Here is a 10,498-nt window from a genome sequence, read left to right as displayed (position 1 = left end):
ATGACCCTCGCCAACAGGAATATCATGGTAGCAGAACCAAGAGTCCTGCCACCCCTTCACAGAATCAGGAAAGCTCATTTGGGGGAAGCTACTCTTTCCCCTGAGCTGGATACCTAGACCTCTGTAGAGCTGCACTACGTACATTTTGCCTCCCAACTGAGAGAACTTCTTGACAGTCATCACTTGGCAAGTAAATAGGTGTTTGAACAAACCCTAGTGCGGATGGCAACAGAGGAACTTCTCGCACAGAGATAAAAAAGCAGCTAAGTAGGAGACAACATTCGGAGGAAGATGATGCAACTGTGCACCGAAGAAGGCTAAGAAAGCTCGAGGAAAGAATGTGAAGGCAGGGAGAAACCTCTCTCTACATGAGTGATGATCAGGACTCGCTCATCCTTTCTCGGTGTTGGCTCGAACTCGCTCGTGCCGGGCAACCGCCAGCTCCCCAAAGCAATGGGACCCTCGCCCTCCAGCTCCTGCAAACGCCTGCTGTGACCCGGGATGGTAGCCAGTCGACCTGGATCCAGCCCGTCGGGAGCGTCTCGGTGCTTGAAGAAGATCCACGCGATCCCCTCTTGGCTCGCTCGGCCTTCAGCGCCGCCCCTTTCACAATGGCGCTCGGTGGAAGGATAGGGACGAGCAGAAGGCAGCACGGGAATGCGGTGTGTGGTTTCAGCCGTGAGGCTTGGAGATGGGAAGAGAAGAGCCCAGATTTGAGGCACAGTACCTTCCTCCTCCCAGCCGGAGGCCTTAAATACCGTCGGAGAAGGTGCCCCATTGATACGTCTCCAACGTATCTATAATTTTTGATGGTTCCATGCTATTATCTTGTCAAACTTTGGATGTTTTGTATGCCTTTTATATCTTTTTTGGGACTAACTTATTAACTCAGTGCCAAGTGCCAGTTCCTGTTTTTTTCCGTGTTTTTGACCCTTTTAAGAGGAGAATATTAAACGAAGTCCAAACGGAATAAAACCTCTGAAAAGATTTTTTTTTTCGGAACAGAAGATACGCAGGGAGCGTGAGAACCAAGGCAGAGGCCACCAGGGGAGGCCACAAGCCCCCTAGGCGCGGCCAGGGGGGCCTGCGCCTAGCAGGCTTGTGGGGCCCTTGTGGCTCGTCTGCCCTACTTCTTCCGCCCATAAATCTCCGAAAAATCCAAAACCACGGGAGAGATCCACGAAAATACTTTTCCGCCGCCGCAAGTTTCTGTCTCCGCAAGATCCCATCTGGGGCACATTCTGGTGCCCTGCCGCAAGATCCCATCTGGTTTCCTCTTCATATGGAAATAGGCCAAAGATCCCAAACAAAAAAAGAGAAAAAGAGAGAAGGGACAATGCTACTATCTTTTCCACACTTGTGCTTCATAATAGCACCATGTTCTTCATGATTGAGAGTCTCTTGTTTTGTCACCACCATATGCTAGTGGGAATCTTCATTATATAACTTGGCTTGTATATTCCAACGATGGGCTTCCTCAAAATTTCCCTAGGTCTTCTAAGAAAGCAAGTTGGATGCACACCCACTAGTTCTCCTTTTGAGCTTTCACATACTTATAGATCTAAGTGCATCCATTGCATGGTAATCCCTACTCTTTCACATTGATATCTATTAATGGGCATCTCCATAGCCCTTTTATACGCCGAGTCGATGTGACCATCTCCTCCTTTTTATCTCACAACCTCCACCACACTCTATTCCACCTATAGTGCTATATCCATGGCTCATGCTCATGTATTGCGTGAGAGTTGAAAAAGGTTTGAGAAAGTAAGAGTGCGAAAACAATTACTTGGCCAATACCGGGGTTGTGCATGATTTAAATTAGTTGTGTGGGGATGATGGAGCATAGCCAGACTATATGATTTTGTAGGGATAATTTTCTTTGGCCTTGTTATTTCGAAAGTTCATGATTACCTTGCTAGTTTGCTTGAAGTATTATTGTTTTCATGTCAATAGCAAACTATTGTTTTGAATCTTACGGATCTGGGCATTCATGTCACATGAAAGAAGTTACAAAGGACAAATATGCTAGGTATCATTCCACATCAAAAATTCAGTCTTTATCACTTCCCTACTCTAGGACGAGCAGGAGTTAAGCTTGGTGATGCTTGATACGTCTCCAACGTATCTATAATTTTTGATGGTTCCATGCTATTATCTTGTCAAACTTTGGATGTTTTGTATGTCTTTTATATCTTTTTTGGGACTAACTTATTAACTCAGTGCCAAGTGTCAGTTCCTGTTTTTTTTCCGTGTTTTTGACCCTTTTCAGAGGAGAATATTAAACGGAGTCCAAACAGAATAAAACCTCCGAAAAGATTTTTTTGGGGACACAAGATACACAGGGAGTGTGAGAACCAAGGCACACGCCACCACGGGAGGCCACAAGCCCCCTAGGCGCGGCCAGGGGGGTTGTGCCTAGTAGGCTTGTGGGCCCCCTGTGGCTCTTCTGCGCTACTTCTTCCGCCTCTAAATCCCCGAAAAATCCAAAACCACGGGAGAGATCCACGAAAATACTTTTCCGCCGCCGCAAGCTTCTGTATCTGCAAGATCCCATCTGGGGCACGTTCTGGTGCCCTGTCGGAGGGGGGATTCGGATACGGAGGGCTTCTTCATCAACACCATTGCCTCTCCGATGATGCGTGAGTAGTTCACCATAGACCTTCGGGTCCATAGCTAGTAGCTAGATGGCTTCTTCTCTCTCTTGGATCTTTAATACAAAGTTCTCCATGATCTTCATGGAGATCTATCCGATGTAATCTTCTTTGCGGTGTGTTTGTCGAGATCCGATGAATTGTGGATTTCTGATCAGATTATCTATGAATCTTATCTGAGTTTCTTTTGATCTCTTATATGCATGATTTCGTATCCTTGTAATTCTCTTCGAGTTGTGGGTTTTGTTTGGACAACTTGATCTATGATTCTTGCAATGGGAGAAGTGCTCGCTTTTGGGTTCATATCGTGCGGTGACCTCACCCAGTGACAGAAGGGGTAGCGAGGCACGCATCGTGTTGTTGCCATCAAGGGTAAAAAGATGGGTTTTATATCAATTGCATGAATTTATCCCTCTACATAATGTCATCTTGCTTAAGGCGTTACTCTGTTCGTCATGAACTCAATACACTAGATGCATGCTGGATAGCGGTCGATGTGTGGAGTAATAATAGAAGATGCAGAAAGTATCGGTCTACTTGTCTCAGACGTGATGCCTATATGTATGATCATTGCCTTAGATATCATCATGACTTTGCGCGGTTCTATCAATTGCTCGACACTAATTTGTTCACCCACCGTAATATTTGCTATCTTGAGAGAAGCCTCTAGTGAACACTATGGCCCCGGGGTCTACTTCACATCATATTTTCAGCCTTACACTTTTACTTTGTTGCACTTTCCGCCTTCAGATCTCACCTTGCAATCAATCGTGAAGGGATTCACAACCCCTTTGTAGCGTTGGGTGCAAGTTTGCTGTTTTTGCGCAGGTACTTTGGAGACTTGCCTTGATACTCGTACTGGATTGATACCTTGGTTCTCAAACTGAGGGAAATACTTACTGCTACTATGCTACATCACCCTTTCCTCTTCAAGGGGAAAACCAATGCAAGCTCAAGAGGTAGCACCCATAAAGTGCACTGCCGCCCCGAGGAAGATCCACAGGATCCCGATGACAGCGTGCACTGTTGCACGACGCGATAATGCACGCACGGAAATCGGGGCGTCGCGCCACTACCTCCACTAACCATGTCACCTCCGATTTCACCGCCCCGTCACGCGCCTTCAATTCAAAATATGCGGAGGAAACCGCTCCCCCTCGCGACCCAAATGAACTCAGCGTCCACGGCGTGTGACGAGAAAGGCCGAGTGCTCTTCCAGCTTGTCCCTCCATGGGACCCCGATCATTCGGGCAACACAAAAAGGCGATCAGGTTGCCCCTACCCAAGTACGAGTGGATCCATTCCAACTCACCGACTGGATTTATGGAGCTCTGGGCCCATGATAATCCGAATCATCGAACAAATCTCCCCGAAAAGTGTTCGATCTCACCAAATGTGAACTTACCGGCACGCCAGGACATTCAGGATTTCTTGCTCTTGAATCCGTAGTGTCTATCTAAGATTCCGAATGACGCTGTCTCTGATGGTGACCCTTGTGTCTCCGAAACACCAAGGCAGCATCACTCGACCATAAAACCTCTACTGCTTCGGGGGCTACCGACGGGGTTATACTTAAGGGGTAGGCCTACGGACCCATTTCCATAGGACCCACCTAAGTACTAGTAAGGACATCAGTGTCCTACAAGTCATCGTGATGATCTCAACCTCACTCAGTTATCATGCTCTCACTCGGCGACGTGAGGTCACTCGGTCTTCTTTCAGCAATCGGATGCTCCCCAGCATTCGGTCCACAGCAAGGCAGGGACGATGAAGGGTCTGTGATGTCTGCTAGAACTACATTGGTATTTCCCCAAAGAGGAAGGGATGATGCAGTATAGCGACTGTAGGTATTTCCCTCAGTGATGAGACCAAGGTTATCGAACCAGTAGGAGAACCTCCTCACACCACGTAAACAGCACCTGGACACAAATAACAAATACTCGCAACCCACGTGTTAAAGGGGTTGTCAATCCCTCCCCGGCAACGGCGCCAGAAATTGGCACGTTGGCGGGAGACTATGTTGACTTGATCTTCCCCGGTAACGGCGTCAGAAATTCCTTTCGGTTATGGCGCCTCAAGATAGGCAAATAACGTGAGGTGAAAGTGGTAGATAGGATAAATAGATTGTGGAACAAATAAATTGCAGCAAGGTATTTTTGTATTTTTGGTTTAACAGATCTGAAAATAAAAGAAAGGAAAATAGATCGCAAAGGAAAATATGATGAAAAGAGACCCGTGGGCCGTAGGTTTCACTAGTGGTTTCTCTCTCGAAAAATAGCAAACGGTGGGAAAACAATTACTGTTGGGCAATTGATAGAATTTCGAATAATCATGACGATATCCAGGCAATGGTCATTATATAGGCATCACGTCCAAGATGAGTAGACCGACTCCTGCCTGCATCTACTACTATTACTCCACACATGAACCGCTATCCAGCATGCATCTAGTGTATTAAGTTCATGCAAAAACAGAGTAATGCAATAAGAACGATGACATGATGTAGACAAGATCTATTTATGTAAAAATGGACCCCATCTTGTTATCCTTAATAGAAACGATACATACGTGTCGTTTCCCTTTCTGTCACTGGGATCAAGCACCGTAAGATCGAACGCAACACAAAGCACCTCTTGCCATTGCAAGATAAATATATCAAGTTGGCCAAACAAAACCCAAATATCGAAAAAGAAATACGAGGCTATAATGAATCACGCATATAAGAGATCAAAGAAGACTCAAATAACTGTCATGGATAAAAACATAGATCTGATCATAAACTCAAAGTTCATCGGATCCCAACAAACACGCCGCAAAAAGACTTATCTCCAAGAGACCATTCTATTGATAATCAAGAGAAAGAGAGGAAGCCATCTAGCAACTAACTATGGACCCGTAGGTCTACAAAGAACTACTCACGCATCATCGGAGAGGCACCAATGGACATGATGAACCCCTCCGTGATGGTGTCTAGATTGGTTCTGGTGTTTCCGGACTCTGCGGCGGCTGGAATTGATTTTCGTCCTCCCCCCCCCCCTAGGGTTTCTGGAATATTGGGGTATTTATAGAGCAAAGAGGCGGTGCAGGAGGCCAACGACGCGCCCTGGAGGGTTGTGCTCCCATCGGAGCTCCCCTCAGGTGCATACGTGGACCACTGGATGTCTTCTGACCCAAAAAATCCACAAAAAGTTTCGGTGCGTTTGGAATCCATTTGGTATTGATTTCCTTCAATGTACAAAACATGCAGAAAACAACAACTGGCACTGGGCACCATGTCAATAGGTTAGTACCAAAAATGATATAAAATGATTGTAAAACATCCAAGAATGATAATATAGCAGCATGGAACAATAAAAAATTATAGATACGTTGGAGACGTATCAGTCTGCAATGGCCAAGGACTTAAACACCTGCGTGAAGGCCCATGAAGAACCGCCTTACGTGTAACGTTGCAATTAAAGCCACCATTTCTAGTAAAACCCTTAGTTATTAGCATTTATTGCCTTGTAATGGTGCTCGGCCGGTCGTGGCAGCCACTATATAAGCCACTCCCGGGCAACATCTCAAGGTTCAGCACTTGTAATCTTTTACACCCCCATAAGAAAACACCAGCGTCCGGGCTCGAGACATAGGGCTATTACCACTTTCGAGTGGGGCTTGAACTCATAAATCCGAGTGCATCCACTGCGCCTAGCTAGACTTCATCCCTTAGTTTGTACCCCTGGTACTATTGTCAGGATTATTCCCATGACAGGAGTTGCGTCATGATGGAAGGGAGGAGGGAAGTGTGATGGGGAGCTGCGTGCGGCACGGCGGCATGACATGGGGAAGCTGCAAGGCGTCGCCGGCGAGTGGTTGACCGAGTGCAGTTGGGGAGGAGGAAGATGGGACTGCGTGTTGGGGAACATCGCATGGGAAACAAAAACATTCCTACGCAGACCAAGATCAATCTATGGAGACTAACATCTACGAGGGGGGGATTGCGTCTACATACCCTTATAGATCTCTAAGCGAAAGCGTATATAATGCGGTTGATGTAGTCGAACGTCTTCGTGATCCAAATCGCAATCTGTCCCACCATTCCATCATGATCCGTCCCGATCTAGTGCCGAATGGACTACAACTCCCGTTCAGCACACGTACAGATCGATGAACTTCTCCGACTCGTTGATCCAGCAAGCGAGGATGAAGAGGTTGATGAGTTCTCAAGCAGTGCGACAGCGTGACCGTGGTGGTGGTGTTGATGTCCCGACAGGGCTACGCCTAGCTCTACCGAAACCGCGAATGGAGGAGAAAATGATCTAGGAAGAGATAGGGGCACCAAGGGCTTCATGTGTCCTCTTGGGGCGCCCCTCCCCTCTATATATAGGTGGAGGGGAGTGGACAACAGTCCCTCCAATCCCTAGGGCGCAGCCAGGGGGGAGGTGGTATCCTAGTCCCCTTCCTTCATATTTAGGTGCATAACCATTGAAGGTATTATTCAAGTAAACAGAGTAACCATTATTCTCTTTAAATGAATAACCGTATTGCAATAAACACGATCCAATAATTTTCATGCTCAACGCAATCACCAAACAATAATTAGGTTTAACACTAATCCCGAAGGTGGAGGGAGCGTGCGATGGTGATCTTATCAACCTTGGAAACACTTCCAACACACATCGTCACCTCGCCTTTAGCTAGTCTCCGTCTATTTCATAGATTTTATTTCGAGTTACTAACATTTAGCAACTAAACCGGTATCTAATACCCAGGTGCTACTGGGAGTACTAGTAAAGTGCACATGAATAACACATATATCTAATATACTTCTATTAATGTTGCTGTCCTTCTTATCTACCAAGTGTCTAGGGCAGTTCCACCTCACTGATCATTCATCGAAGCACATAGTCTTGGGTTTGGGTTCAACCTTGGGTTTCTTCTTCGGAGTGAGAACTTACTTTCCATTCTTGAAGTTTCCCTTCTTTCTCGTGCCCTTCTTGAAACTAGTGGTTTTGCTAACCATCAACACTTGATGCTCCTTCTTGATTTCTACCTTCGCGGTGTCAAACATCACGAATAGCTTAGGGATCATCTTCTCCGTCCCTGGTATGCTATAGTTCATCACGAAGCTCAGTAGCTTAGTGGCAGTGACTTTGGAAAACTATGTCAATCACTATCTTACCTGGAAGATCAACTCCCACTTGATTCAAGTAATTGTAGCATCGAGACAATCCGAGCACATACTCAACGATTGAGTTTTTCTCCTTTACTTTGCAGACAAAGAATCTTGTCGGAGGTCTTACACCTCTTAACACAGGCACGGGCCTGAAATCCTAATTTCAGCTCTTGGAACATCTCATATGTTCCGTGACGTTCAAAACATTTTGAAGCCTCAATTCTAAGTTGTAAAGCAATATACACTGAGCTATCATGTAGTCATCAAAACGTGTATGCGAGACGTTCGCAACATCTACAAACGACGCTTGGGCTAGTTCACCAAGCGGTGCATTAAGGACATAATCCTTCTGCGCAGCAATGATGACAATCCTCATATTACTGACCGAGTCCGCATAATTGCTACTATCATCTTTCAACTTAATTTTCTCTAGGAACATATCAAAACAAACAGGGGAACTACAACGCAAGATAATCATCTACAACATAATTTGCAAAGACATTTTGACTATGTTCATGATAATGAGTTCAGTTACTCATATTACTTAAGAACTCCCACTCAAATTGACATCCCTCTGGTCATTTGAATGGTACACGATCCAAATTCACCAACCCAAGTCCGATCATCACGTGAGATGAGCTGGTTTCAATGGTGAACATCTTGATGTTGATCATATCAACTATATGACTCATGTTCGACCTTTCGGTCTCTTGTGTTCCGAGGCCATGTCTATACATGCTAGGCCTATAAAGTTTAATCCGAGTGTTCCGCGTGTGCAAAACTTTCTTGCACCTGTTGTATATGAACGTAGAGTCTATCACACCCGATCATAACGTGGTGTCTCAAATGAAGAACTGTCGCAACGGTGCACACTCGGGAAGAACACAATTTTATCTTGAAATTTTAGTGAGGGATAACCTTATAATGCTATGATCGTCCTAAGCAAAACAAGGTGCATAAAAGGATTTGTTGGGGAACGTTGCATGGGAAACAAAAATGTTCCTACGCACACGAAAGACCTGTCATGGTGATGATCATCTACAAGAGGGGAGACCGGAACCACATACCCTTGTAGATTGCTAAGCAGGAAGCATTAAGAAACGCGGTTGATGTAGTCGAACGTCTTCTCGATCAGAATCGCAAGCATCCCACGAACTCCATCCCGATCTAGTACCAAACGGACGACACCTTCGCGTTCAGCACATGTACAGCTCGATGATGATCTCCGCCTTCTTGATGCAGCAAGAGAGACAAAGAGGTAGCTGAATTCTCCGACAACATGACGGCGTGATGGTGATGATGGTGGAGCTACTCCGGTAGGACTTCGTCGTGCCGTACCGAACTAGCTACAGGGTGTCACGAACTGGTGGAGGGAGAGAGGTTTTCACAATGGCTTGGGGTGCAAAAAGCCTCTCAAACCTCCACTGTATATAGGAGGAACAAGAGGGAGGGTTGGCTTGTCTCCTACTCCAAGGAGGAGCTTTGGCCGATCCCAAGAGGAAGGAGTCCTCCTCCAATTCGGTTAAGTGGAGAACTCCTTCCCAACTTGTCCACCTCCTTCCTTTTTTTTCTTTTCCTTTTATTTTTTGCTTTCAGTCGAAATTGGTTTATTGGGCTGGCCTCACCAGCCCACTAAGGGTTGGTGCCCCACCCATGGGCCTATTAGGTCCTCTCCCAGGTGGGTGGCCCCTCCCGGTAAAACCCCGGAACCCATTTGTCACTCCCGATACTTTACCGGTAATGCCCAAAATCTTTCCGAAGCCAAATGCAACATTCCTATATATCAATATTCATTTCCGTATCATTCCGGAAACCCTTGTGACATCCAGGATCTCATCCGGGACTCCGAACAACATATTTACAACAGTATCCCACTTGCACTAGAGTCAATAATCTAGCTTCACATCTCTATGTGATTTACAATGTAATGAATCTAACACCCATACAGTTCTAGTGTTGATCATGTTTTACTCGTGGAAGAGGTTTAGTCAGCGGATCTGCAACATTTGGATCCATGTGCACTTTGCAAATATTTATGTCCTCCTCCTTGATGTAATCGTGGATGGCATTGAAGCGTCGCTTTATGTGTCTGGTCCTCTTGTGAAACCTTGGTTCCTTGGCTAGAGCAATAGCACTAGTGTTGGCACAGAACAGATTGATTGGGCCCAGTGCACTTGGCACTACTCCAAGATCTGACATGAATTGCTTCATCGAGACACCCTCCTTAGCCGCCTCTAAGGCAGCTATGTACTCCGCTTCGCATGTAGAATCAGCTACGACACTTTGCTTGGAACACCACCAGCTTACCGCACCCCCATTAAGAATAAATATGTATCCGGTTTGTGACTTAGAGTCATCCAGATCAGTGTCGAAGCATGCATCGACGTAACCCTTTACGACGAGCTCTTCGTCACCTCCATAAACGAGAAAAATTCCTTAGTCCTTTTCAGGTACTTGAGAATATGCTTGACCGTTGTCTAGTGCTCCACTCCTGGATTACTTTGAAACCTACCTGTCATACTTATGGCAAGGCTCACATCCGTTCTTGTGCATAGCATTGCATACATGATAGACCTTATGGCTGAAGCATAGGGGATGACACTCGTCGTTTCTCTATCTTCTGCAGTTACTAGGCATTGAATCTTACTCGACTTTATACCTTGTAACACATGCAAGAACCCCTTCT

This window comes from Hordeum vulgare, chromosome 6H (genome assembly GCF_904849725.1).
Source record: "Hordeum vulgare subsp. vulgare chromosome 6H, MorexV3_pseudomolecules_assembly, whole genome shotgun sequence".
NCBI lineage: Eukaryota > Viridiplantae > Streptophyta > Magnoliopsida > Poales > Poaceae > Hordeum > Hordeum vulgare.
Note: the sequence above shows the minus strand (reverse complement) of the source record.